We start from the raw sequence: 16,118 nt of genomic DNA, 5'->3' as shown, positions 1-16,118 counted from the left end.
AGTTACTTGTAGAACTGATGATCTCTAGACCCGATACATGTCCCGGGTTTTTGGATATCGCCCGAGACATGGCTCGGGTTTCGGGATAACTTCCCTCATCAGTAGAGAAAATAGTTAGGGGTGGAAGAGAAGGCCGCCAAACAACCGTCAAAGGCTTCGATGCCAGAGCCGGCACGCAGGTGCATTGTCCAGGAGCCCGTCGGCTCAAAGCTCAAGGGAGCCAATTTGTATAAGCAATCACAATGGAGCGCACACCGCTAGCCCCTCCTCCGGATCGCCCCTCGGGAATCTGGTACATGGAGTTCTTGAGTGGTTCACCCCAGTGGGTGCAAGTAGGTACTTGTAGAACTGATGATCTCTAGACCCGATACATGTCCCGGGTTTTTGGATATCGCCCGACACATGGCTCGGGTTTCGGGATAACTTCCCTCATCAGTAGAGAAAATAGTTAGGGGTGGAAGAAAAGGCCGCCAAACAACCGTCAAAGGCCTCGATGCCAGAACCGGCACGCAGGTGCGTCGTCCAGGAGCCCGTCGGCTCAAAGCTCAAGGGAGCCAATTTGTATAAGCAATCGCAATGGAGCGCACAACGCTAGCCCCTCCTCCGGATCGCCCCTCGGGAATCTGGTACATGGAGTTCTTGAGTGGTTCACCCCAGTGGGTGCAAGTAGGTACTTGTAGAACTGATGAGCTCTAGACCCGATACATGTCCCCGGTTTTTGGATATCGCCCGAGACATGGCTCGGGTTTCGGGATAACTTCCCTCATCAGTAGAGAAAATAGTTAGGGGTGGAAGAGAAGGCCGCCAAACAACCGTCAAAGGCTTCGATGCCAGAACCGGCACGCAGGTGCGTCATCCAGGAGCCCGTCGGCTCAAAGCTCAAGGGAGCCAATTTGTATAAGCAATCGCAATGGAGGGCACACCGCTAGCCCCTCCTCCGGATCACCCCTCGGGAATCTGGTACATGGAGTTCTTGAGTGGTTCACCCCAGTGGGTGCAAGTAGGTACTTGTAGAACTGATGATCTCTAGACCCGATACATGTCCCGGGTTTTTGGATATCGACCAAGACATGGCTCGGGTTTCGGGATAACTTCCCTCATCAGTAGAGAAAATAGTTAGGGGTGGAAGAGAAGGCCGCCAAACAACCGTCAAAGGCCTCGATGCCAGAACCGGCACGCAGGTGCGTTGTCCAGGAGCCCATCGGCTCAAAGCTGAAGGGAGCCAATTTGCATAAGCAATCGCAATGGAGCGCACACCGCTAGCCCCTCCTCCGGATTGCCCCTCGGGAATCTGGTACATGGAGTTCTTGAGTGGTTCACCCCAGTGAGTGCAAGTAGGTACTTGTAGAACTGATGATCTCTAGACCCGATACATGTCCCGGGTTTTTGGATATCGCCCGAGACATGGCTCGGGTTTCGGGATAACTTCCCTCATCAGTAGAGAAAATAGTTAAGGGTGGAAGAGAAGGCCGCCAACAACCATCAAAGGCCTCGATGCCAGAACCGGCACGCAGGAGCGTCGTCCAGGAGCCCGTCGGCTCAAAGCTCAAGGGAGCCAATTTGTATAAGCTATCGCAATGGAGCGCACATCCCTAGCCCCTCCTCCGGATCGCCCCTCGGGAATCTGGTACATGGAGTTCTTGAGTGGTTCACCCCAGTGGGTGCAAGTAGGTACTTGTAGAACTGATGATCTCTAGACCCGATACATGTCCCGGGTTTTTGGATATCGCCCGAGACATGGCTCGGGTTTCGGGATAACTTCCCTCATCAGTAGAGAAAATAGTTAGGGGTGGAAGAGAAGGCCACCAAACAACCGTCAAAGGCCTCGATGCCAGAACCGGCACGCAGGTGCGTCGGGCAGGAGCCCGTCGGCTCAAAGCTCAAGGGAGCCAATTTGTATAAGCAATCGCAATGGAGCGCACACCGCTAGCCCCTCCTCCGGATCGCCCCTCGGGAATCTGGTACATGGAGTTCTTGAGTGGTTCACCCCAGTGGGTGCAAGTAGGTACTTGTAGAACTGATGATCTCTAGACCCGATACATGTCCCGGGTTTTTGGATATCGCCCGAGACATGGCTCGGGTTTCGGGATAACTTCCCTCATCAGTAGAGAAAATAGTTAGGGGTGGAAGAGAAGGCCGCCAAACAAGCGTCAAAGGCTTCAATGCCAGAACCGGCACGCAGGTGCGTCGTCCAGGAGCCCATCGGCTCAAAGCTCAAGGGAGCCAATTTGTATAAGCAATCGCAATGGAGGGCACACCGCTAGCCCCTCCTCCGGATCACCCCTCGGGAATCTGGTACATGGAGTTCTTGAGTGGTTCACCCCAGTGGGTGCAAGTAGGTACTTGTAGAACTGATGATCTCTAGACCCGATACATGTCCCGGGTTTTTGGATATCGCCCGAGACATGGCTCGGGTTTCGGGATAACTTCCCTCATCAGTAGAGAAAATAGTTAGGGGGTCGAAGAGAAGGCCGCCAAACAACCGTCAAAGGCTTCGATGCCAGAACCGGCACGCAGGTGCATTGTCCAGGAGCCCGTAGGCTCAAAGCTCAAGGGAGCCAATTTGTATAAGCAATCGCAATGGAGCGCACACCGCTAGCCCCTCCTCCGGATCGCCCCTCGGGAATCTGGTACATGGAGTTCTTGAGTGGTTCACCCCAGTGGGTGCAAGTAGGTACTTGTAGAACTGATGATTTCTAGACCCGATACATGTCCCGGGTTTTTGGATATCGCCCGAGACATGGCTCGGGTTTCGGGATAACTTCCCTCATCAGTAGAGAAAATAGTTAGGGGTGGAAGAGAAGGCCGCCAAACAACCGTCAAAGGCTTCGATGCCAGAACCGGCACGCAGGTGCATTGTCCAGGAGCCCGTCGGCTCAAAGCTCAAGGGAGCCAATTTGTATAAGCAATCGCAATGGAGGGCACACCGCTAGCCCCTCCTCCGGATCGCCCCTCGGGAATCTGGTACATGGAGTTCTTGAGTGGTTCACCCCAGTGGGTGCAAGTAGGTACTTGTAGAACTGATGATCTCTGGACCCGATACATGTCCCGGGTTTTTGGATATCGGCCGAGACATGGCTCGGGTTTCGGGATAACTTCCCTCATCAGTAGAGAAAATAGTTAGGGGTGGAAGAAAAGGCCGCCAAACAACCGTCAAAGGCCTCGATGCCAGAACCGGCACGCAGGTGCGTCATCCAGGAGCCCATCGTCTCAAAGCTGAAGGGAGCCAATTTGTATAAGCAATCGCAATGGAGCGCACACCGCTAGCCCCTCCTCCGGATTGCCCCTCGGGAATCTGGTACATGGAGTTCTTGAGTGGTTCACCCCAGTGAGTGCAAGTAGGTACTTGTAGAACTGATGATCTCTAGACCCAAAACATGTCCCGGGTTTTTGGATATCGCCCGAGACATGGCTCGGGTTTCGGGATAACTTCCCTCATCAGTAGAGAAAATAGTTAAGGGTGGAAGAGAAGGCCGCCAAACAACCATCAAAGGCCTCGATGCCAGAACCGGCACGCAGGAGCGTCGTCCAGGAGCCCGTCGGCTCACAGCTCAAGGGAGCCAATTTGTATAAGCTATCGCAATGGAGCGCACATCGCTAGCCCCTCCTCCGGATCGCCCCTCGGGAATCTGGTACATGGAGTTCTTGAGTGGTTCACCCCAGTGGGTGCAAGTAGGTACTTGTAGAACTGATGATCTCTAGACCCGATACATGTCCCGGGTTTTTGGATATCGCCCGAGACATGGCTCGGGTTTCGGGATAACTTCCCTCATCAGTAGAGAAAATAGTTAGGGGTGGAAGAGAAGGCCACCAAACAACCGTCAAAGGCCTCGATGCCAGAACCGGCACGCAGGTGCGTCGTCCAGGAGCCCGTCGGCTCAAAGCTCAAGGGAGCCAATTTGTATAAGCAATCGCAATGGAGCGCACACCGCTAGCCCCTCCTCCGGATCGCCCCTCGGGAATCTGGTATATGGAGTTCTTGAGTGGTTCACCCCAGTGGGTGCAAGTAGGTACTTGTAAAACTGATGATCTCTAGACCCGATACATGTCCCGGGTTTTTGGATATCGCCCGAGACATGGCTCGGGTTTCGGGATAACTTCCCTCATCAGTAGAGAAAATAGTTAGGGGTGGAAGAGAAGGCTGCCAAACAACCAACAAAGGCCTCGATGCCAGAACTGGCAGGCAGGTGTGTCATCCAGGAGCCCGTCGGCTCAAAGCTCAAGGGAGCCAATTTGTATAAGCAATCGCAATGGAACGCACACCGCTAGCCCCTCCTCAGAATCGCCCCTCGGGAATCTGGTACATGGAGTTCTTGAGTGGTTCACCCCAGTGGGTGCAAGTAGGTACTTGTAGAACTGATGATCTCTAGACCCGATACATGTCCCGGGTTTTAGGATATCGCCCGAGACATGGCTCGGGTTTCGGGATAACTTCCCTCATCAGTAGAGAAAAAAGTTAGAGGTGGAAGAGAAGGCCGCCAAACAACCGTCAAAGGCCTCGATGCCAGAACCGGCACGCAGGTGCGTCGTCCAGGAGCCCGTCGGCTCAAAGCTGAAGGGAGCCAATTTGTATAAGCAATCCCAATGGAGCGCACACCGCTAGCCCCTCCTCCGGATCGCCCCTCGGGAATCTGGTACATGGAGTTCTTGAGTGGTTCACCCCAGTGGGTGCAAGTAGGTACTTGTAGAACTGATGATCTCTAGACCCGATACATGTCCCGGGTTTTTGGATATCACCCGAGACATGGCTCGGGTTTCGGGATAACTTCCCTCATCAGTAGAGAAAATAGTTAGGGGTGGAAGAGAAGGCCGCCAAACAACCGTCAAAGGCTTCGATGCCAGAACCGGCACGCAGGTGCATTGTCCAGGAGCCCGTCGGCTCAAAGCTCAAGGGAGCCAATTTGTATAAGCAATCGCAATGGAGGGCACACCGCTAGCCCCTCCTCCGGATCGCCCCTCGGGAATCTGGTACATGGAGTTCTTGAGTGGTTCACCCCAGTGGGTGCAAGTAGGTACTTGTAGAACTGATGATCTCTAGACCCGATACATGTCCCGGGTTTTTGGATATCGGCCGAGACATGGCTCGGGTTTCGGGATAACTTCCCTCATCAGTAGAGAAAATAGTTAGGGGTGGAAGAGAAGGCCGCCAAACAACCGTCAAAGGCCTCGATGCCAGAACCGGCACGCAGGTGCGTCATCCAGGAGCCCATCGGCTCAAAGCTGAAGGGAGCCAATTTGTATAAGCAATCGCAATGGAGCGCACACCGCTAGCCCCTCCTCCGGATTGCCCCTCGGGAATCTGGTACATGGAGTTCTTGAGTGGTTCACCCCAGTGAGTGCAAGTAGGTACTTGTAGAACTGATGATCTCTAGACCCGATACATGTCCCGGGTTTTTGGATATCGCCCGAGACATGGCTCGGGTTTCGGGATAACTTCCCTCATCAGTAGAGAAAATAGTTAAGGGTGGAAGAGAAGGCCGCCAAACAACCATCAAAGGCCTCGATGCCAGAACCGGCACGCAGGAGCATCGTCCAGGAGCCCGTCGGCTCAAAGCTCAATGGAGCCAATTTGTATAAGCTATCGCAATGGAGCGCACATCGCTAGCCCCTCCTCCGGATCGCCCCTCGGGAATCTGGTACATGGAGTTCTTGAGTGGTTCACCCCAGTGGGTGCAAGTAGGTACTTGTAGAACTGATGATCTCTAGACCCGATACATGTCCCGGGTTTTTGGATATCGCCCGAGACATGGCTCGGGTTTCGGGATAACTTCCCTCATCAGTAGAGAAAATAGTTAGGGGTGGAAGAGAAGGCCACCAAACAACAGTCAAAGGCCTCGATGCCAGAACCGGCACGCAGGTGCGTCGTCCAAGAGCCCGTCGGCTCAAAGCTCAAGGGAGCCAATTTGTATAAGCAATCGCAATGGAGCGCACACCGCTAGCCCCTCCTCCGGATCGCCCCTGGGGAATCTGGTATATGGAGTTCTTGAGTGGTTCACCCCAGTGGGTGCAAGTAGGTACTTGTAAAACTGATGATCTCTAGACCCGATACATGTCCCGGGTTTTTGGATATCGCCCGAGACATGGCTCGGGTTTCGGGATAACTTCCCTCATCAGTAGAGAAAATAGTTAGGGGTGGAAGAGAAGGCTGCCAAACAACCAACAAAGGCCTCAATGCCAGAACCGGCACGCAGGTGCGTCGTCCAGGAGCCCGTCGGCTCAAAGCTCAAGGGAGCCAATTTGTATAAGCAATCGCAATGGAACGCACACCGCTAGCCCCTCCTCAGGATCGCCCCTCGGGAATCTGGTACATGGAGTTCTTGAGTGGTTCACCCCAGTGGGTGCAAGTAGGTACTTGTAGAACTGATGATCTCTAGACCCGATACATGTCCCGGGTTTTAGGATATCGCCCGAGACATGGCTCGGGTTTCGGGATAACTTCCCTCATCAGTAGAGAAAAAAGTTAGAGGTGGAAGAGAAGGCCGCCAAACAACCGTCAAAGGCCTCGATGCCAGAACCGGCACGCAGGTGCGTCGTCCAGGAGCCCGTCGGCTCAAAGCTGAAGGGAGCCAATTTGTATGAGCAATCCCAATGGAGCGCACACCGCTAGCCCCTCCTCCGGATCGCCCCTCGGGAATCTGGTACATGGAGTTCTTGAGTGGTTCACCCCAGTGGGTGCAAGTAGGTACTTGTAGAACTGATGATTTCTAGACCCGATACATGTCCCGGGTTTTTGGATATCGCCCGAGACATGGCTCGGGTTTCGGGATAACTTCCCTCATCAGTAGAGAAAATAGTTAGGGGTGGAAGAGAAGGCCGCCAAACAACCGTCAAAGGCCTCGATGCCAGAACCGGCACGCAGGTGCGTCGTCCAGGAGCCCGTCGGCTCAAAGCTGAAGGGAGCCAATTTGTATAAGCAATCGCAATGGAGCGCACACCGCTAGCCCCTCCTCCGGATCTCCCCTCGGGAATCTGGTACATGGAGTTCTTGAGTGGTTCACCCCAGTGGGTGCAAGTAGGTACTTGTAGAACTGATGATCTCTAGACCCGATACATGTCCCGGGTTTTTAGATATCGCCCGAGACATGGCTCGGGTTTCGGGATAACTTCCCTCATCAGTAGTGAAAGTAGTTAGGGGTGGAAGAGAAGGCCGCCAAACAACCATCAAAGGCCTCGATGCCACAACCGGCACGCAGGTGCGTCGTCCAGGAGCCCGTCGGCTCAAAGCTCAAGGGAGCCAAATTGTATAAGCAATCGCAATGTAGCGCACACCGCTAGCCCCTCCTCCGGATCGCCCCTCGGGAATCTGGTACATGGAGTTCTTGAATCGTTCACCCCAGTGGGTGCAAGTAGGTACTTGTAGAACTGATGATCTCTAGACCCGATACATGTCCCGGGTGTTTGGATATCGCCCGAGACATGGCTCGGGTTTCGGGATAACTTCCCTCATCAGTAGAGAAAATAGTTAGGGGTGGAAGAGAAGGCCGCCAATCAACCTTCAAAGGCTTCGATGCCAGAACCGGCACGCAGGTGCATTGTCCAGGAGCCTGTCGGCTCAAAGCTCAAGGGAGCCAATTTGTATAAGCAATCACAATGGAGGGCACACCGCTAGCCCCTCCTCCGGATCATCCCTCGGGAATCTGGTACATGGAGTTCTTGAGTGGTTCACCCCAGTGGGTGCAAGTAGGTACTTGTAGAACTGATGATCTCTAGAACCGATACATGTCCCGGGTTTTTGGATATCGCCCGAGACATGGCTCGGGTTTCGGGATAACTTCCCTCATCAGTAGAGAAAATAGTTAGGGGTGGAAGAGAAGGCCGCCAAACAACCGGCAAAGGCCTCGATGCCAGAACCGGCACGCAGGTGCGTCATCCAGGAGCCCGTCGGCTCAAAGCTCAAGGGAGCCAATTTGTATAAGCAATCGCAATTGAGCGCACACCGCTAGCCCCTCCTCCGGATCGCCCCTCGGGAATCTGGTACATGGAGTTCTTGAGTGGTTCACCCCAGTGGGTGCAAGTAGGTACTTGTAGAACTGATGATCTCTAGACCCGATACATGTCCCGGGTTTTTGGATATCGCCCGAGACATGGCTCGGGTTTCGGGATAACTTCCCTCATCAGTAGAGAAAATAGTTAGGGGTGGAAGAGAAGGCCGCCAAACAACCGTCAAAGGCTTCGATGCCAGAGCCGGCACGCAGGTGCATTGTCCAGGAGCCCGTCGGCTCAAAGCTCAAGGGAGCCAATTTGTATAAGCAATCACAATGGAGCGCACACCGCTAGCCCCTCCTCCGGATCGCCCCTCGGGAATCTGGTACATGGAGTTCTTGAGTGGTTCACCCCAGTGGGTGCAAGTAGGTACTTGTAGAACTGATGATCTCTAGACCCGATACATGTCCCGGGTTTTTGGATATCGCCCGACACATGGCTCGGGTTTCGGGATAACTTCCCTCATCAGTAGAGAAAATAGTTAGGGGTGGAAGAGAAGGCCGCCAAACAACCGTCAAAGGCCTCGATGCCAGAACCGGCACGCAGGTGCGTCATCCAGGAGCGCGTCGGCTCAAAGCTCAAGGGAGCCAATTTGTATAAGCAATCGCAATGGAGCGCACACCGCTAGCCCCTCCTCCGGATCGCCCCTCAGGAATCTGGTACATGGAGTTCTTGAGTGGTTCACCCCAGTGGGTGCAAGTAGGTACTTGTAGAACTGATGAGCTCTAGACCCGATACATGTCCCCGGTTTTTGGATATCGCCCGAGACATGGCTCGGGTTTCGGGATAACTTCCCTCATCAGTAGAGAAAATAGTTAGGGGTGGAAGAGAAGGCCGCCAAACAACCGTCAAAGGCTTCGATGCCAGAACCGGCACGCAGGTGCGTCATCCAGGAGCCCGTCGGCTCAAAGCTCAAGGGAGCCAATTTGTATAAGCAATCGCAATGGAGGGCACACCGCTAGCCCCTCCTCCGGATCACCCCTCGGGAATCTGGTACATGGAGTTCTTGAGTGGTTCACCCCAGTGGGTGCAAGTAGGTACTTGTAGAACTGATGATCTCTAGACCCGATACATGTCCCGGGTTTTTGGATATCGGCCAAGACATGGCTCGGGTTTCGGGATAACTTCCCTCATCAGTAGAGAAAATAGTTAGGGGTGGAAGAGAAGGCCGCCAAACAACCGTCAAAGGCCTCGATGCCAGAACCGGCACGCAGGTGCGTCGTCCAGGAGCCCATCGGCTCAAAGCTGAAGGGAGCCAATTTGTATAAGCAATCGCAATGGAGCGCACACCGCTAGCCCCTCCTCCGGATTGCCCCTCGGGAATCTGGTACATGGAGTTCTTGAGTGGTTCACCCCAGTGAGTGCAAGTAGGTACTTGTAGAACTGATGATCTCTAGACCCGATACATGTCCCGGGTTTTTGGATATCGCCCGAGACATGGCTCGGGTTTCGGGATAACTTCCCTCATCAGTAGAGAAAATAGTTAAGGGTGGAAGAGAAGGCCGCCAACAACCATCAAAGGCCTCGATGCCAGAACCGGCACGCAGGAGCGTCGTCCAGGAGCCCGTCGGCTCAAAGCTCAAGGGAGCCAATTTGTATAAGCAATCGCAATGGAGGGCACACCGCTAGCCCTTCCTCCGGATCACCCCTCGGGAATCTGGTACATGGAGTTCTTGAGTGGTTCACCCCAGTGGGTGCAAGTAGGTACTTGTAGAACTGATGATCTCTAGACCCGATACATGTCCCGGGTTTTTGGATATCGCCCGAGACATGGCTCGGGTTTCGGGATAACTTCCCTCATCAGTAGAGAAAATAGTTAAGGGTGGAAGAGAAGGCCGCCAACAACCATCAAAGGCCTCGATGCCAGAACCGGCACGCAGGAGCGTCGTCCAGGAGCCCGTCGGCTCAAAGCTCAAGGGAGCCAATTTGTATAAGCTATCGCAATGGAGCGCACATCGCTAGCCCCTCCTCCGGATCACCCCTCGGGAATCTGGTACATGGAGTTCTTGAGTGGTTCACCCCAGTGGGTGCAAGTGGGTACTTGTAGAACTGATGATCTCTAGACCCGATACATGTCCCTGGTTTTTGGATATCGCCCGAGACATGGCTCGGGTTTCGGGATAACTTCCCTCATCAGTAGAGAAAATAGTTAGGGGTGGAAGAGAAGGCCACCAAACAACCGTCAAAGGCCTCGATGCCAGAACCGGCACGCAGGTGCGTCGGGCAGGAGCCCGTCGGCTCAAAGCTCAAGGGAGCCAATTTGTATAAGCAATCGCAATGGAGCGCACACCGCTAGCCCCTCCTCCGGATCGCCCCTCGGGAATCTGGTACATGGAGTTCTTGAGTGGTTCACCCCAGTGGGTGCAAGTAGGTACTTGTAGAACTGATGATCTCTAGACCCGATACATGTCCCGCGTTTTTGGATATCGCCCGACACATGGCTCGGGTTTCGGGATAACTTCCCTCATCAGTAGAGAAAATAGTTAGAAATGAAATGAAATGAAAAATTGCATTTGTATAGCGCATAACTGCCCTAGGGCCTCGCAGCGCGTTAGGGGTGGAAGAGAAGGCCGCCAAACAAACGTCAAAGGCCTCGATGCCAGAACCGGCACGCATGTGTGTCATCCAGGAGCCCGTCGGCTCAAAGCTCAAGGGAGCCAATTTGTATAAGCAATCGCAATGGAGCGCACACCGCTAGCCCCTCCTCCGGATCGCCCCTCGGGAATCTGGTACATGGAGTTCTTGAGTGGTTCACCCCAGTGGGTGCAAGTAGGTACTTGTAGAACTGATGATCTCTAGACCCGATACATGTCCCGGGTTTTTGGATATCGCCCGAGACATGGCTCGGGTTTCGGGATAACTTCCCTCATCAGTAGAGAAAATAGTTAGGGGTGGAAGAGAAGGCCGCCAAACAAGCGTCAAAGGATTCAATGCCAGAACCGGCACGCAGGTGCGTCGTCCAGGAGCCCGTCGGCTCAAAGCTCAAGGGAGCCAATTTGTATAAGCAATCGCAATGGAGGGCACACCGCTAGCCCCTCCTCCGGATCACCCCTCGGGAATCTGGTACATGGAGTTCTTGAGTGGTTCACCCCAGTGGGTGCAAGTAGGTACTTGTAGAACTGATGATCTCTAGACCCGATACATGTCCCGGGTTTTTGGATATCGCCCGAGACATGGCTCGGGTTTCGGGATAACTTCCCTCATCAGTAGAGAAAATAGTTAGGGGTTCGAAGAGAAGGCCGCCAAACAACCGTCAAAGGCTTCGATGCCAGGACCGGCACGCAGGTGCATTGTCCAGGAGCCCGTCGGCTCAAAGCTCAAGGGAGCCAATTTGTATAAGCAATCGCAATGGAGCGCACACCGCTAGCCCCTCCTCCGGATCGCCCCTCGGGAATCTGGTACATGGAGTTCTTGAGTGGTTCACCCCAGTGGGTGCAAGTAGGTACTTGTAGAACTGATGATCTCTAGACCCGATACATGTCCCGGGTTTTTGGATATCACCCGAGACATGGCTCGGGTTTCGGGATAACTTCCCTCATCAGTAGAGAAAATAGTTAGGGGTGGAAGAGAAGGCCGCCAAACAACCGTCAAAGGCTTCGATGCCAGAACCGGCACGCAGGTGCATTGTCCAGGAGCCCGTCGGCTCAAAGCTCAAGGGAGCCAATTTGTATAAGCAATCGCAATGGAGGGCACACCGCTAGCCCCTCCTCCGGATCGCCCCTCGGGAATCTGGTACATGGAGTTCTTGAGTGGTTCACCCCAGTGGGTGCAAGTAGGTACTTGTAGAACTGATGATCTCTAGACCCGATACATGTCCCGGGTTTTTGGATATCGGCCGAGACATGGCTCGGGTTTCGGGATAACTTCCCTCATCAGTAGAGAAAATAGTTAGGGGTGGAAGAGAAGGCCGCCAAACAACCGTCAAAGGCCTCGATGCCAGAACCGGCACGCAGGTGCGTCATCCAGGAGCCCATCGGCTCAAAGCTGAAGGGAGCCAATTTATATAAGCAATCGCAATGGAGCGCACACCGCTAGCCCCTCCTCCGGATTGCCCCTCGGGAATCTGGTACATGGAGTTCTTGAGTGGTTCACCCCAGTGAGTGCAAGTAGGTACTTGTAGAACTGATGATCTCTAGACCCGATACATGTCCCGGGTTTTTGATATCGCCCAAGACATGGCTCGGGTTTCGGGATAACTTCCCTCATCAGTAGAGAAAATAGTTAAGGGTGGAAGAGAAGGCCGCCAAACAACCATCAAAGGCCTCGATGCCAGAACCGGCACGCAGGAGCATCGTCCAGGAGCCCGTCGGCTCAAAGCTCAATGGAGCCAATTTGTATAAGCTATCGCAATGGAGCGCACATCGCTAGCCCCTCCTCCGGATCGCCCCTCGGGAATCTGGTACATGGAGTTCTTGAGTGGTTCACCCCAGTGGGTGCAAGTAGGTACTTGTAGAACTGATGATCTCTAGACCCGATACATGTCCCGGGTTTTTGGATATCGCCCGAGACATGGCTCGGGTTTCGGGATAACTTCCCTCATCAGTAGAGAAAATAGTTAGGGGTGGAAGAGAAGGCCACCAAACAACAGTCAAAGGCCTCGATGCCAGAACCGGCACGCAGGTGCGTCGTCCAAGAGCCCGTCGGCTCAAAGCTCAAGGGAGCCAATTTGTATAAGCAATCGCAATGGAGCGCACACCGCTAGCCCCTCCTCCGGATCGCCCCTCGGGAATCTGGTATATGGAGTTCTTGAGTGGTTCACCCCAGTGGGTGCAAGTAGGTACTTGTAAAACTGATGATCTCTAGACCCGATACATGTCCCGGGTTTTTGGATATCGCCCGAGACATGGCTCGGGTTTCGGGATAACTTCCCTCATCAGTAGAGAAAATAGTTAGGGGTGGAAGAGAAGGCTGCCAAACAACCAACAAAGGCCTCAATGCCAGAACCGGCACGCAGGTGCGTCGTCCAGGAGCCCGTCGGCTCAAAGCTCAAGGGAGCCAATTTGTATAAGCAATCGCAATGGAACGCACACCGCTAGCCCCTCCTCAGGATCGCCCCTCGGGAATCTGGTACATGGAGTTCTTGAGTGGTTCACCCCAGTGGGTGCAAGTAGGTACTTGTAGAACTGATGATCTCTAGACCCGATACATGTCCCGGGTTTTAGGATATCGCCCGAGACATGGCTCGGGTTTCGGGATAACTTCCCTCATCAGTAGAGAAAAAAGTTAGAGGTGGAAGAGAAGGCCGCCAAACAACCGTCAAAGGCCTCGATGCCAGAACCGGCACGCAGGTGCGTCGTCCAGGAGCCCGTCGGCTCAAAGCTGAAGGGAGCCAATTTGTATGAGCAATCCCAATGGAGCGCACACCGCTAGCCCCTCCTCCGGATCGCCCCTCGGGAATCTGGTACATGGAGTTCTTGAGTGGTTCACCCCAGTGGGTGCAAGTAGGTACTTGTAGAACTGATGATTTCTAGACCCGATACATGTCCCGGGTTTTTGGATATCGCCCGAGACATGGCTCGGGTTTCGGGATAACTTCCCTCATCAGTAGAGAAAATAGTTAGGGGTGGAAGAGAAGGCCGCCAAACAACCGTCAAAGGCCTCGATGCCAGAACCGGCACGCAGGTGCGTCGTCCAGGAGCCCGTCGGCTCAAAGCTGAAGGGAGCCAATTTGTATAAGCAATCGCAATGGAGCGCACACCGCTAGCCCCTCCTCCGGATCTCCCCTCGGGAATCTGGTACATGGAGTTCTTGAGTGGTTCACCCCAGTGGGTGCAAGTAGGTACTTGTAGAACTGATGATCTCTAGACCCGATACATGTCCCGGGTTTTTAGATATCGCCCGAGACATGGCTCGGGTTTCGGGATAACTTCCCTCATCAGTAGTGAAAGTAGTTAGGGGTGGAAGAGAAGGCCGCCAAACAACCATCAAAGGCCTCGATGCCACAACCGGCACGCAGGTGCGTCGTCCAGGAGCCCGTCGGCTCAAAGCTCAAGGGAGCCAAATTGTATAAGCAATCGCAATGTAGCGCACACCGCTAGCCCCTCCTCCGGATCGCCCCTCGGGAATCTGGTACATGGAGTTCTTGAATCGTTCACCCCAGTGGGTGCAAGTAGGTACTTGTAGAACTGATGATCTCTAGACCCGATACATGTCCCGGGTGTTTGGATATCGCCCGAGACATGGCTCGGGTTTCGGGATAACTTCCCTCATCAGTAGAGAAAATAGTTAGGGGTGGAAGAGAAGGCCGCCAATCAACCTTCAAAGGCTTCGATGCCAGAACCGGCACGCAGGTGCATTGTCCAGGAGCCTGTCGGCTCAAAGCTCAAGGGAGCCAATTTGTATAAGCAATCACAATGGAGGGCACACCGCTAGCCCCTCCTCCGGATCATCCCTCGGGAATCTGGTACATGGAGTTCTTGAGTGGTTCACCCCAGTGGGTGCAAGTAGGTACTTGTAGAACTGATGATCTCTAGAACCGATACATGTCCCGGGTTTTTGGATATCGCCCGAGACATGGCTCGGGTTTCGGGATAACTTCCCTCATCAGTAGAGAAAATAGTTAGGGGTGGAAGAGAAGGCCGCCAAACAACCGGCAAAGGCCTCGATGCCAGAACCGGCACGCAGGTGCGTCATCCAGGAGCCCGTCGGCTCAAAGCTCAAGGGAGCCAATTTGTATAAGCAATCGCAATTGAGCGCACACCGCTAGCCCCTCCTCCGGATCGCCCCTCGGGAATCTGGTACATGGAGTTCTTGAGTGGTTCACCCCAGTGGGTGCAAGTAGGTACTTGTAGAACTGATGATCTCTAGACCCGATACATGTCCCGGGTTTTTGGATATCGCCCGAGACATGGCTCGGGTTTCGGGATAACTTCCCTCATCAGTAGAGAAAATAGTTAGGGGTGGAAGAGAAGGCCGCCAAACAACCGTCAAAGGCTTCGATGCCAGAGCCGGCACGCAGGTGCATTGTCCAGGAGCCCGTCGGCTCAAAGCTCAAGGGAGCCAATTTGTATAAGCAATCACAATGGAGCGCACACCGCTAGCCCCTCCTCCGGATCGCCCCTCGGGAATCTGGTACATGGAGTTCTTGAGTGGTTCACCCCAGTGGGTGCAAGTAGGTACTTGTAGAACTGATGATCTCTAGACCCGATACATGTCCCGGGTTTTTGGATATCGCCCGACACATGGCTCGGGTTTCGGGATAACTTCCCTCATCAGTAGAGAAAATAGTTAGGGGTGGAAGAGAAGGCCGCCAAACAACCGTCAAAGGCCTCGATGCCAGAACCGGCACGCAGGTGCCTCATCCAGGAGCGCGTCGGCTCAAAGCTCAAGGGAGCCAATTTGTATAAGCAATCGCAATGGAGCGCACACCGCTAGCCCCTCCTCCGGATCGCCCCTCAGGAATCTGGTACATGGAGTTCTTGAGTGGTTCACCCCAGTGGGTGCAAGTAGGTACTTGTAGAACTGATGAGCTCTAGACCCGATACATGTCCCCGGTTTTTGGATATCGCCCGAGACATGGCTCGGGTTTCGGGATAACTTCCCTCATCAGTAGAGAAAATAGTTAGGGGTGGAAGAGAAGGCCGCCAAACAACCGTCAAAGGCTTCGATGCCAGAACCGGCACGCAGGTGCGTCATCCAGGAGCCCGTCGGCTCAAAGCTCAAGGGAGCCAATTTGTATAAGCAATCGCAATGGAGGGCACACCGCTAGCTCCTCCTCCGGATCACCCCTCGGGAATCTGGTACATGGAGTTCTTGAGTGGTTCACCCCAGTGGGTGCAAGTAGGTACTTGTAGAACTGATGATCTCTAGACCCGATACATGTCCCGGGTTTTTGGATATCGGCCAAGACATGGCTCGGGTTTCGGGATAACTTCCCTCATCAGTAGAGAAAATAGTTAGGGGTGGAAGAGAAGGCCGCCAAACAACCGTCAAAGGCCTCGATGCCAGAACCGGCACGCAGGTGCGTCGTCCAGGAGCCCATCGGCTCAAAGCTGAAGGGAGCCAATTTGTATAAGCAATCGCAATGGAGCGCACACCGCTAGCCCCTCCTCCGGATTGCCCCTCGGGAATCTGGTACATGGAGTTCTTGAGTGGTTCACCCCAGTGAGTGCAAGTAGGTACTTGTAGAACTGATG

This window comes from Lissotriton helveticus, chromosome 3_1 (assembly GCF_964261635.1).
Source record: "Lissotriton helveticus chromosome 3_1, aLisHel1.1, whole genome shotgun sequence".
NCBI classification, from domain to species: domain Eukaryota; kingdom Metazoa; phylum Chordata; class Amphibia; order Caudata; family Salamandridae; genus Lissotriton; species Lissotriton helveticus.
The sequence above is the reverse complement of the archived record's forward strand: the minus strand, read 5'-3'. Positions refer to the sequence as shown.